Source organism: Echinops telfairi, unplaced genomic scaffold (genome assembly GCF_000313985.2).
Source record: "Echinops telfairi isolate 266 unplaced genomic scaffold, ASM31398v2 ScPeMD7_2565;HRSCAF=3150, whole genome shotgun sequence".
Taxonomy (NCBI): Eukaryota; Metazoa; Chordata; class Mammalia; order Afrosoricida; family Tenrecidae; genus Echinops; species Echinops telfairi.
The window spans coordinates 6876554-6890495 of record NW_022106463.1 but is presented as its reverse complement, the minus strand read 5'-3'; the positions used below and the strand labels follow the sequence as shown (position 1 = coordinate 6890495).

Genomic DNA, 13942 nt, shown 5'->3' with positions numbered 1-13942 from the left:
AGGAAGGGTGGGAGGCTTCGTCTCTTGCGCTTGGGAAAGGTTGTCAGGAGAGACCAGTCCCGGAAGAAAGATACCTGGTAAAGCAGCGTGCTAGTGAAAGAGAGGCAGGCCCTGGACAAGGTGGGTGGACACAGAGGCGGCAACAATGGGCTCAAATCTAAGAACCATTGTGAGGCTGGCGCAGGACCGGACAGTGTTTTGTCCTGTTGTGCGTGGGGTGGCTATCGATCTGAGCCAACTCGGTGGCACCGAGCAACGACTGAGTGGTGCCCAAGGTTTGTGCGCTTGGCTGCTAACGGAAAGGTTGGAGGTTCGGTACTCTTGAGTTGCCTAGGGAGAAAGGCCTGGCAACCTGCTCCCCCCAAACCAACCACTAAAGAACCTATGAAGCAGAGGGTACCGCTGACATACCTGGGGCCCACCTGCCAGCTGGTTTGGGGCTTCAGGAAGCACAGGGCCTTGATCTGGAATGGATGCTCTGAGTAGTTATGCAAGTGGGCATCTTCATAACTCCTCTCTGGACGGAAAGGAGACCGACCGTTCAGGGTTACAGCCATGATGGGCGGTCAGGCGGCAGCCGCTCCTTGGAGGCCTGGCTCGTGTTTGTCTGAGTTTAGGCAAGATGGCGGCATTGGTCTGTCTCTGCTTTGCTCTTTCATGGCCATGGAAGGGCCAGGTCGGATGCGGGCCTTCTGTGAAACAGTCTCTCTTCCACCAACCAGCACAAACACCCATCAGCGCCAGAACAGCTGGCAGGGACACCAGCGGTGAGCTGAAGGTGCCAAGCCACCTCCTGGGCATCCAGGCCGCCTTCCTCGTCCTCAGAAGTCAGTGAAGTCATAGGTCAGAGGGTGCAGTGTCAAAGGGCTTAAGGTTGAAGCCCAGCTCTACCTTGTATTTGTTGCCATCAGGAGCCCTGGTGGCACAGTGATTTAGTATCGGGCTGCTAACCCAAAGGCTGAGGGTTAGAAACCAGCAGCTGCTCACTCCTCTGGAGAAAGATGAGGCTTTCTGCTTCCCCACAGCTGTACAGCCTGGGAAACCCCCAGAAGCAGTTCTCCTCTGCCCCCTATGGCCTTCAGGAGTCAGTATAGACACGATGACAATGGGTTATGAGTGGCACAACGGTTGAGCATTTGGCTGCTAACCCAGAGCTTGGCAGTAACCCCAGGCAGCAGCTCTGCAGGAGAAAGATGCCAGGGTCTGCCATGCAACGTCTGTACTACTCTCTGCCACACATTGGGGGTGCTATGAGCCACAAACGGAAACCATGCCGCCACCAACCACCTTGGGAAAAGTCATTCTTCTTCCCTGCCGTCTGTGTTGGTGCTCAGAAGAAAAGGACTGTTCATGTGTGACAGGCATCGCAGAGCAGGATGTGGTGAACGTGTCCCATTCCACTAGCTACTGCTCAGGAGGAGCTGGTCGGGCATCTGGTAGCAACGCTTCAGGTCACTCAACATCAAGCAGGCGCGTGGGAAGGAAGCGCCATCCAGTCATAGGCCCTGGGTCCGTCGCGGATTATGGGTTGGGCTGCAAAGTCAGCAGTTCAAAACCACCAGCCGCTCCATGGGAGAACGATGAGGCTTTCTGCTCCCATAAAGCTTTACAGGCTTGGAAGCCCACAGGGGCAGTTCTGCCCTGTCCCACGGGGTTGCGGGCAGATGCAATGGACTCAGTGGCAGTGAGTGTCGTTTGTTTGGTTAGGGCTACCAAGGTCAAAGCCAGGCTTTCTCCTTCCCCCAAAGCCCCTCCCTGGGTTCTCTGCTTCTCAAATGTTCACAGCTCTGGCTCGATCACCTCCTTCTCCCCCATCCACAGAAGCCACAACGGGGCTCAGTCATCTCTTGCCGGGGACCTCACTGAGTTCTCTCGGATCTCCCACCCGGAGTTTCCACTCGACCTGGTCAGCACACAGACGAGACGCCACAGACGTTAACTCTGTCCAGAAGTCACATACCGATTGTCTCCGTGGCCTAGGCTGCCTGGCAAAACATACCACGCACAAGGGGTGGCTTCAAAGAACAGGTTTTTATGTTCTCCTTCCCATTTCAGAAGGCCCAAACGACGACGTGTACAATGACGTCCCCTAAGAAGCCGGCCATGAAGGTGGTGAGGGCGGGGAGGCAGTCAGAGAGACTCCATAGTGCCCGGGGAGCTCACCTTGTTAAAAATGTTGCCGAGCCTGTTGAGACTAGCTCTCTCCTTGAGACACCACTCCCCCTGCCCCGAGTTACCCTTTACACTTTGAACCAGAAATATCCCTTGAGGTCACTTTCTAGCTGAATTATGTATGGGCTTGTAAAATAATGAACAGCCCACACGAGTGATAAGGTGGTTTCTGTTCAGTGTCGTTGAATCAATCCCGACCCATCGTGGCCGCATGCACCACACAATGAAACACTTCGCAGCCCTGTGCCAGCCTCACGATGGTGCCTGTGCTGGAGCCCATTGGTGCAGCCACGGTGTCCACCCGTCTTCTGGGGGGGTTCCTCTCCTTCGCCGCCCCTGCAGTTGACCAGGCAGCCGTCCTTCTCCAGGGACTGGTCTCTCCTGACAGCACGTCCAAGTCCTGCCACCTCACCGCGAAAGAGCACACTGGCTGTGCTTCTTCCAAGACGGATTTGTCTGTCCATCTGGCAGTCCGTGGTGGTTTCAGTATTCTTGGCCAGCACCGCAACTCAAACACATCGATTCCTCTTTGGTCTTCCATAAGTAATAAGCTCCTGGGGGCCGGGATCCTTTCTAGGGGACCCAACAGTCAGTATTTGCTCTGAAGTGAAGATGGGGAATCAGGGGGCAGGGAGATTGGTGTGCTGGTGATGGGACAACCAGAGGGAATCAATGACAATAGCGACACATTGTGGACAATGCTACCGACACCTGCGTGATCTGCACACCAAACTCACTACCATCAAGTCCAGCGGCCCTGCGGGCCAGAACAGAGCTGTCCCCGTGGGTTTCTGAGGCTGTAAGTCTTTACGGGAGCAGACAGCTTCACCCTTTCTCCCTAAGAGCAGCTGCTGAGCTGACCTTGCAGGTGGCAGCCCAACGCACAGCCCACTAAGCCACCAAGGGTCCTTACTAATCTGCGTAAGCCAACACCAAAATCATTTCCAGCAAGTCGATTCTGAGCCTTAGAGGGACGCGCAGGGCAGAGTGGAACTGCCCCCTGGGAGCTTCTGAGGCTGTCCACCTTTTTGTTTGTTTGTCTTTTTACATCATGTTATTGGGGGCTCGTACAACTCTTATCACAATCCATATGTACATCCATTGTGTCAATTTGTACATTTATTGCCTTCATCATTCTCAAAACATTTGTTTTCTACTTAAGCCCTTGGTATTCGTTCCTCATTTTTTTCCCTCCCTCCCCTGCCCCCCTCCTTCATGAACTCTTGATAATGTCTACATTATTATTATTTTTTCATGTCTTACACTGTCCGACATCTGCCTTCACCCACTTTTCTGTTGTCTGTCCCCCAGGGAGAGGGTTATATGTAGATCCCTGTGATCGGTTTCCCATTTCTCCCCCACCTTCCCCTTCCCCTCCTGGTATCACTAATCTCATTATTGGTCCTGAGGGGTTTATCTGTCCTGTATTCCCTATGCTTCCAGCTCTTATCTGTACCAGTGTACATCCTCTGGTCTAGCTGGATTGGTAAGTAGAATTGGGATCATGATAGGACGGAGGGAGGAAGCATTAAGAAACTAGAGGAAAGTTGTGTTTCATCGATGCTACACTGCACCTGAGGCTATCCATTGTGAGGGGCACAGACAGCCTCATTTTCTCCCTCGGAGCAGCTGGTGGATTAGAACTACTGACCTGGTAGCCAGCAGCCCAACTCATGACCCGCTATGCCACTAGAGCTCCTTAATCCTCTGTATGAAAACTGGTGAACCTAATTGCACACCTTAAATACCGTGACACATTATTATAAACAAACATGCATCAGGCTTTATAGGCAAGGCTTATCTTGACCTGGGGGAGGGGCAGTTGGACCCAGAGTTGTGATGCTGCATGTCCCCTTGAACCTGGGGGCCTTGGAAGGAGTCGCTGTGTCCCTGTCATGTAAATGAAGCTACCTGGCCCTAGCGCTGTGAAGGGGCCCAGTCTCCCGGGTTGGCGAGGAGCCGCTGCTGTGTCTAACATTCACCCCCAGGCTTCCCCTTCCTGGGCAGCCCGAGCAGCCAATGGGTCTCTAATGCTGAGCCCTAAGAGGGACACTTCTGGTTTGGGGACACAGCCTCCTCAAAGCAGAAGTGGGGACCCAGCATCCAGAGCTTTCGGTTTCTCTTCCGCCCAACAGTAGTCCGCGAGACTGGAGACCTGGGAAGCTCTTCTGCCCAAGGCTTCAGAGAGTCAAGACTGGGTTTCCACAGTGGGTGTGTCTTAGAAATAGGAGCTGACACTTGCCGGGCGTTCAGTTACTGTGGGGTTTTGAATCAGAATGTGCGATCTTACAGAGAAGACCCAATCCGAGCTACCATCCCTTCCCTTTGTTAAGAAGGGCCAGTTCCGTTTTTGCATGGGATGGGGAGTGGGGGGAGGGAGAGGGCTCCAAAAGACAGCACGTGCCCCCAGCTCCTCTCCCCAGACTCCTGTGGTCTCTGACCTGGAGTTGTGGCCACAGTGTCTTACTCGGACCCTCCACCTCGACTTTTACCCCCACTTTGACCCATCCTTAAAGGAGCCCCACAGGCACAGTGGTTCAGGACTCGCTGCTCACCCAAAGACAGTCTTTCAGCAGTTTCTGCTGGAGAAAGTCCCAAGATCGTTTAGATGAATGACATTCTCAGGGACTCTGTCCCACCGGGTGACTAAGAGGAGAAATCGACTGGAGGGCAACCAGCACCAATAGCCCCTCATCTGCCCAGCAGCAAAGCATGGTTTCTGCCACGTGGACATTGGGTTTGTCATGTCTTGGCCCGCAGCCCATGAGTGTCTCCTTGACTCAGTTCCAAATGGACCCCAGTCTCCTGGCTGTGGCCGGGAAGGCCTGAGGGGGCCAGACTACCATGACCTGACTTCAACCAGCACGGCCCTCTCTCACCCGCAGGAGCCTCGCTCCCGAGTCAACGTCTCACACACAGCAAGCGAGCTCTTTCCCACCTCAGTCTTTGTCCATGCTGTGCTGAAGGTCTGGAATGTTCCTGCCTCACCTCCGACAGACACAGAGCAGCAGGAGACAGCATACCAGGGACCAGCTCCAGCAGAAGGCAGAGGGGCAGAACAGGGCTGGCCTCTGCTCAGGATCTCTCTGGTACAAAAGGCCACCCCCACCTCCAGGTGACGAGGAGGTGTCATCTGGCAGATAAGATGGGCTCCACTCTGCCTTCACCTGGGAAGTCTAGTTGACATCAACTCTAATCATCACAAGCCACTAAAGCCAGTGATTTAAAAAAAAAAAAAAAGGAAGAATTCTTCAGTCTGAAACTGATCAAACAAGATGGACTGATGATTATTGGTGATTGGAATGTGAAAGCTGGAAGTGGGAGGTGAGGAAGGTGGGTGGGGCATCGGTAGCTGGAAAATATAGCCTTGGTGATAGAACGGAAGCTGGAGATGGCATTACGGAGTTTTGCAGGACCAGTGACTTGTTCATTGTGAATGCACAACACACAGCATGCTTGGCAAGTGTGTACATGGACCCTGATGGACGGAACACAGATCCAAACACTCACGGCCTAGGACCCTATAGGCCAGGGTAGAACTGCCCCTGTGGGGTTCCGGGACTGCCACTCTCTGCAGGGGTAGGAAGCCTCATCTTTCTCCTGAGGAGTGGTGGGTGGGCTCAATGCTGACCTCACGGTTAACAGCCCAACACATAACCACTGTGATACCAGGGTTCCCCAGAGGGATACACAGGGATTCATACTGACCACATCTAAAGGCCAGGATGGTGAGGCTTCGCCGCACACACTTTGACATGTGGTCAGGAGAGACCGGGCCCTGGAGAAGGACATTATGCTTGGTCAAGCAGCGGGGCAGCGAAAAGAGGAAGACCGTTGATGTGATGGACAGGCACAGTGGCCGCATCGATGGGCTTTCCCGTAAGAACTGCTGTGAGGACGGCACAGGACCGGGCAGTGTTTCGTTCTGTTGTTCACAGGGTCACTCTGAGTTAGAACCAATGCTACAGCATCTAACAACAACAACAACAACGCCTATGGAGAGAGATGATGGAGAAATTCAACACCCTCAGGCCATACGAGGCCCAGGGAATGGCTGTGGGACACCCTGCTAGTTGCACGTATCGTTCAAGTGGACACGGAAGAAAATTCAAACAAGTCCCCCAGGGCCCAAACCACCTTGAGTATTTCCCATGTGAAGGAACTCAGAGATCTTCTCCAGAAGAGATCTGAACCCTCATGTCCGGAGACCACACACGTTGTGGGGTGACATCAAGCATCGCACATGAAGAAAGCAAAGGGCCACCAAGAACACAGGAAAGGCACACCGCCCTCTCCTGCCGGACATCCCCCTGCCCACTCTGCACACAGCAAAGGCTTTGATGGAAACGTGGGGGAGCTGTGCCCAAGGGAGCAACCGCCGGGCCTGACTGGGCTGTCCCTCAAGCGGGGGCAACCCTCACCACACAGACCAAGAGCACTCCGAACACCACACCATTTTCTCGTCACCTGGGAGACAAGCCTGAGGAAATGGCAGCTGACCCCCTCTGACTGCACCTTCTCGGGGAAGACGGGAAAGCAGTGGTGTGAACGGTGTCCCCTGGACTCGGCCTATGGACAAGAGAACAGAAACTCCATCATCTCGTGTAACAGGAATTCGCTGTAAGCACGGACAAGCTCCGTTCCATCAGCCAATCTCCATACCACTTTTTAAAAAAAATTAAATATTGCGTACATTTTTTCTGTCACATGCCTTTTACACACAGCTATTTCAAAGTGATGATTTCATTAGGATCACCCTAATTAATAAATAAATGAGTTTGTGCCTCAAAATGAAAGAAAAAGGACAGGAAAAAAGCAAAGCCCAGAGTAGCGGTGAGAAGAAGCTCTGAACTTTGCTCTTGGACACATTCGCTGAAGCGGATGCTAGGAAAGATGAAGTCAAAGAGCCGGAAAGAACATTTGAAAAGACAGCTTGACTGATGGTGCCCGGCTATCAAAAGATATAGCATCTGGGGTCTTAAAGGCTGGAAGGTAAATAAGCGGCCATCTAGCTCAGAAGCATCAAAGCCCACATGCAAGAAGCACACTGGCCTGTGTGGCCACAAGGTGTCAAAAGGATCAGGTATCAGGCATCAAAGAACAAAAAATCATATCATGTGTGCTCACTTTCCCGATACAATTGGTAAAGACAAATGGGTGCATAAGCAAATGTGGTGGAGAAAGCTGATGGTGCCCAGCTAGCAAAAGATATAGCGTCTGAATTCCTAAAGGCTTGAAGATAAACAAGCGGCCATCTAGCTGAGAATCAACAAAGCCCACATGGAAGAAGCACACCAGCCTGTGTGATTACAAGGTGTTGAAGGGATCAGGTACTAGGTGTCAAAGAACAAAAAAATCAAATCATTGTGAACGAGGCGGAGTGCGGAGTGGGGACCCAAAGCCCATCTGTAGGTAACAGGACATCCCCTTACAGAAGGGTCACGGGGAGGAGATGAGTCAGTCAGGGTGCAGTGTAGCAACGATGAAACATACAACTTTCCTCTAATTCTTAAATGCTTCCTCCCCACCCACTAGCATGATCCCAGTTCTACCTTCCTCCACTATCATGATCCCAGTTCTACCTTACAAAGCCGGCTAGACCAGAGGATGTACACTGGTAGAGATAGGAACCAGAAACACAGGGAATCCAGGACAGATGATCCCTTCAGGACCAGTGGTGAGAGTGGCGATACCGGAGGGTGGAGGGAGGGTGGGGTGGAAAGGGGGAACCAATGACAAGGATCTGCGTATAACCTGCTCCCTGGCAAATGGACAACAAAAAAGTAGGTGAAAGGAGACGTCAGACAGTGTAAGACATGACAAAATAATAATAATTTATAAATTATCAAGGGCTCATGAGGGAGGGGAGAAGGGGAGGAAGGGGGAAAATGAGGAGTGATGCCAAGGGCTTCAGTAGAAAGCACGTGTTTTGAGGCTGATGAGGGCAACAAATATACAAATGTGCTTGACATACAATGGATGGCTGTATGGATTGTGATGAGTTGTATGAGCCCCCAATAAGATGAGTTTAAAAAAATAACAGCTACTAAAAAAAACGAAAGAAAGAAAAGGCAGCTTGAGAAGACAAAAGATAATGAAATGGGTGAAGAGTTAGGGAACCAAAAGGGAAGGACACAGCACATCCCAATCTGGAAAAGCCGAAGGAAAAGAGAAACCCCTGTCTCGAATTGCAGTATCAAAGGATTCTATGGACAAAACATTGAGTGATGTGGGAAGAACTTTAGAAAGATGGAACGCATACACGAGTCATTAGAAAGGACAATGGAGGGTCAACATAGCTTATCTCCCCTGGCTTCCCTGGAGCCAGGGGTCAGGGGTCAGACATGTCCCCATGCTCCATCCTTCCTCACCTGCTCTCCCACGACACTGTGTCTGTGCTGGGTTCCATGATTTCTCCGCAATGGCCACACGAAACTTACGGGCAATACGTCACAATAAGGAGCTTTCTTAGGGAAGGTAGTCAAGGTAGTCGGTTATCCCAAGTCAGGTTCAGCAACAGTGAGGACACAGTTATTGGTCTCCTCACCCAGCAGCCAAGTCTCTGTCCGGTTCTTAGTCTCTGAGCTACGTGGTCCTTTGGCCTTCGCTCTGTGGGCCAGGCAGCCAGCTCACTGTCACTCTGCCACAGTGCCATAGTCTCAGGCCAGGCGAGGAGAAGGTCCCCCTAGTGTGGGCTCTGCTCTCCATGCCACGGTGTCTGTCCATCTGGCCTCGATGGCCTGACAGCCTCCACTACTTTAGAGAGAGGTCTTACACATGCTCTGTCAAGATCCTCGGGGGTTCTGTCTTTCCTTCAAAAATGGCTCCTCCTCCTAGCTGGGGTGGGGTGGGGTGGTAATAAAAACTGATCAATCCCCTCTCTTCGTGCTACCCCTGCCCTATTTGCATAGTTCTACCCAATCATTTGGTGGGAGATACAGAGACTTGGGTTGAAGAAGGCTCAAATAGAAAGTAAATGTTTAGAAAATGATGCCAACCTATGTACAAATATGCTTGAAGCAGTTGATGTATGGAATGGTTATAAGAGCTGTCAGAGCCCCCAAGAAAATGCTTTACAGAAAGCAAGACATTTCAGTCCACCACAACTACGGAGAACTCTAAGAGAACTCGTCAACACGGAACCATTTCAAGAGGTAGCCTGTGACCAAGAGCCGGTGGGTCTGAGGGAGGAAGTCCAAGCTGCACTGAAGCCATTAGCAAAAAGCAGGATGCCTGGAATGGATGGAAAGCCAATTGGATGTTTCAGCAAGCTGACGAAGCCCTGGAGGCACTCACCCATCCATCCCAAGACATTTGGAAGACAGCTGCCTGGCCAACCAAACGACAGAGGCCTATAGGTGTGTCCAGTCCAAAGAAAGGTGACCGAGCAGACTGTGAAGCTGATGAAATAGCACCCTCAATAGCACACGCATGGATGTAGCGGCCCAGCAACAGGGCCGCGTGCAGAAGACACAAAAGGAGGCGGGGATCTGAAGAAGAAGAAGCTGGCGTCCAGGATGGAGGGAAGAGTCATTAACCACCCGCACTTTTCAGTAGCTGAGCGTGAAGAGGACTTGGCACGTTGTCTGGTGAAGCTCCAACACCAGACCAGACAAAAGCCCTCCGGCCAGGCCCATCAGAAGACAGCATCATGCTAAAGGAGAGACATGGTCCAAGTTGCCCAGGTTTTTGTTTTACTCAATCCTCTGCGCCACTGGGGTTCCTTGACCTCTTCCCAGGGCGATGCTTTCAAAGTGTCTGCGCAAGCTTGGACGCTGAATTAGCAAACACCTGGCTGAAGGGCTCTGCCTGATAACCGCAGGGTGCCCCAGAGAAGATAAGACAGACACTAACTAACTAGGGATAAGCCATCGAGTGTCCTTTATCTAGAAAAGTTATCTCCAGAGCAAGAGAAGCAACTGTTAGGAGAGGAGAGGAGGAGCCTGCGTACATGTATGTCGAAAACCAAACCCAACCCCCTGCCATTGGGTCAATGCTGACTCACAGTGGCCCCAGAGGACACAGCAGAAGCGCCCCCAAAGCCCTCCAGGGTTTTCCATCTTTACGGGAATGGAAAGTCTTCTCTGTCACCCAAGGCGTGGCTGGTTTCAAACGGGGTTCTCACGGCTGACCCCGCGATTAGCAGCTCAATGTGTAACCGATGACACCAGTGAAAACCAGGCTCCCCTAACAGTGGAGATTCCTATAAATGGTGTTCTCCCTGCAAAAGGCACCCCAGGTTCAAATGTAACCCAGAGACCCATTTATTAAGTCTTAAACAGGACATAGACAAGACCAAGAGAAACCATCGATCAAGGTGAAGGAGGTGGACTGTGTGGACCATCACCAACTCGGGAGAACTTGAGCACGGCGGCGATTCCAGAGCCCTTCACTGTGCTCCCGTGGAACCCAGACACGGGCCAACCAGAACAAGGGAACACTGGACGGTTAAAACCAGAAGGGTGTGTGTCAGGTGCATCCTCTCACCAGGCTTATTCAATCCCGATGCCGTGCAGATCACCAGGGAAGCGGTGCTATGAAGAAGAGTGTGGCAGCAGGACTGGAGGAAGGCTTATCCACAACCTGCACTGTGCAGATGGCACAACCTGGCTTGCTGAGAGTGAGGAGGACTTGAAGCACTTGCTGATGCAGACCAAGGATGGTAGCCTTCAGGGGGCTTACAACGCCGTGTAAAGAAGACCCCAGTCCTCACCACTGGACCCGTAGTTGACATCACGATGAACGGAGCCAAGACTGAAGTCGTCCAGGAGCACGAGACCACATGGGGTTCTAGGATTCACAGTCACACGCTGCTGACTTAGGGCATGGACTTCAGCAGCCAGCGAGGGACAGACCATGGTGGGGTGTGTACACTATTACAGGCTAGAAACGCCTCCAGGGTTGGTTCAGGGCCCCAGACCACTTTGGTTGGGGTATGACTCATGACCATGAGGTGCTAGAAGCTAAGTCCATCCAGGGAACCCCCAGATAAGCCCCTGCAAGCTAGACTGCCTTCCCAGGGCAGACCGGGGAGTCCCAGCAAACACAGTCTGGCTGAGGCCAAAGCTTTGCACAGCAGTCAGAGAGACCGCAACATAGCCTGGATCCGTGTAGAGAGCCAAACTGGATATGGGGCCTCCACAGAAGCAGCAGTTTTCTGCACCCCCAGTGCACAGTATTGAGGCTCTCAGGCTCTTGAGACCTTCTCCTCCCACCCCCAACTTCACACATAAAGAAGCTGAAACCAGAGGGGAGACAGCTTTACAGCCCAGCTGTATGGAAGCAGATTACCAGGTCTTTTCTCCTGGTGGGTTTGAACTGCCAACCTTTTGGTTAGTGGCCAGGTGCTTAATCATAGGCACCGGGCCCCTTTTGGCGTTTGGTTCTTACCAAGTGAAGGGAACCATCATTCGCCTCGGTAATGTTCAGACCATCGGGCTTTGCTTCTGTCATCCTATTACCTCGATATCAAACCCAAACCAAACCACTTCCGACTCAGAGAGGCTGTCAGTCTTTACAGGAGCAGACAGCCTCATCTTTCTCCCGAGGAAGGGCTGGTGGGTTTGAACGGCTGACCTTGTGGTGAGCAGCCCAACGTGCACCCATGATGCCACCAGGGCTCCTTCGAGTCCTCGCGCACTGCTGTCCACCATGCATACATTTATCATTTATCAGCTGAGCGCTCCATTCAAAAAAGAAACAGGGACAACTCTCTTAACACCGCAAGACATGGACCCAACTAGAGAACAGTGTGCTTAGCAAACTCAGTCAACCTTACCAAGTAGACACTTAGGGTCACCCTTGTTGTGAGGAAAACAAGGAAGACACGTGGTTTGTACACCAATAGACAAGACTCTGATGTAATATGTATCTACACATTATACTTTTGTTTAAAATTATATATATATATATATATATATAACGTTTCTTTTAAAACAAAAATAAATATAAATATAAATAAAATAAAAATAAAATCCCTCCACATTCTCTCTCAAATCTGAATAGTGGTTTGAGTGGCTTAAAACAAAAAAAAGGAAAAGGCACGTGGAGGTCAAGATGCCGCACCCCTCCCCCCAAACTAGCCCTCCCACCCCAGCAACCCCGAGTCTTCTTTGATGTGGACGTCCAGGGCAGCAAGTCGTCGGATTGTCTTAGAGTTGTTTGCAGATATTGTCCCTAGAACTGCAGAAAATTCTCATGCATCGTGTACTGGAGAAAAAAGCATTGGACCCACAAATGGAAAACCGCTCCATTTGAAAGGGTGCCTGAGTTAGTTGACCCCTGCTAGTGCTGAGATGCTTATTCGTTTACTGACTCAGCTTTCCTCCTGCAGTCGGCATCATTGCCTCTGTTTTGTGAGGTGGAGGACTTTGTGGACTGGTGTTGGGTTAATGGGTTAATGTTGGACTTGTGGGCTTGGGCAGCATTGGGTTGGGATGTTTTCGTGATGCACATTTTCTTTGCATAAAACTCTCTCTTATACATGAATTGCTGTGGATTTGTTTCTCCAAACTACCTAGACTAATACAGTGCCCTTTCCATCAAATTATTAAGAAACTCATGATTCAGAATGGAGACTTCGCCAATCAGAATGGGACATGTGGAGAAAGTCTTTATGGGGAACGTTTTGAAGATGAAAATTTCTATTACAAGCATGATCAGGAAGGTTTATTGAGCATGGCAAGTGCAGGGCCCAATACAAACGGTTCTCAGTTCTTTATCACAACAGGTCCAGCTCCTCATTTGGATGGTAAACATGTGGTGTTTGGACAAGTTATTCAAGGAATGGGTGTGGCAAGGTTGCTGGAAAATATAGAAATGAGAGTGAAAAACCTGCCAGATTGTGCATTCTTGCAGAATGTGGAGAACTGAAAGAAGGGGATGACTGGGGAATGTCCCCAAAGATGGCTCTGGTGACAGTCATCAGATTTCCCTGAGGACGTTGAGGTAGCCGTAAAAGATGTAGATAAAATTTTATTGATAACAGAGGACATAAAAAACATTGGAAATACTCTTTTTAAATCCCAGAACTGGGAGATGGCCCTAAAGAAGGATGCCAAAGTTGTAAGGTGTGTAGAAGGCTCGCAGGCTGTTATTGAGAAAGCAGATAGATCCAAGCTACAACCTATAGCTTTAAGCTGTGTGCTGAATATTGGAGCTTGCAAACTAAAGGTGTCCAATTGGCAGGGAGCAGTTAATAGTTGCTTGGAGGCTCTTGAACTAGATCCAGCAAATCCTAAGGCACTGTACCGCCGAGCTCAAAGGTGGCAAGGATTAAGAGAATATGATCAAGCACTGGCCGATCTCAAGAAAGCTCAGGAGATAACATCTGAAGATAAAACTCTCCAGGCAGAATTGCTGAGAGCTAAGCAAAAGATAAGGGCACAGAAAGATAAGGAGAAGGCAGCTTATGCAAAAATGTTTGCTTAATAAAAAATTGAATTTTGCTTTAAAAAGTGGGGGAGGGGGGCAGTCTGAAGAGTAAAATTGAACTGGGTGTGAAGTTTTTTGTGACAAAGGAGTTCGTCGCAAAACAACAAAAGTAGACAACGTGCTCAAGCAGACAGGTCACGTAAGCAGAGGGTTGGAAACTTAAAACAAGGATCTACATATCACCTCCTTCCTGGGGGATGGACAGCAGAGAGGTGGGTGAAGGGCGATGTCGGATGGTGTAAGATATGACAAAATAATAATAATTTATAAATTATCAAGCGTTCATGGGGAAGGGGGGAGCAGGGAAGGAAGGGAAAAATGAGGAGCTGATACCAAG

General features: G+C 50.7%; 1 pseudogene; it reads left to right on the top strand.

Moving 5' to 3' along the window:
* The first annotated feature begins 12228 nt into the window (after window positions 1-12228).
* Window positions 12229-13602, top strand: LOC101657058 (annotated as a pseudogene).
* The last annotated feature ends 340 nt before the right edge of the window (window positions 13603-13942 follow it).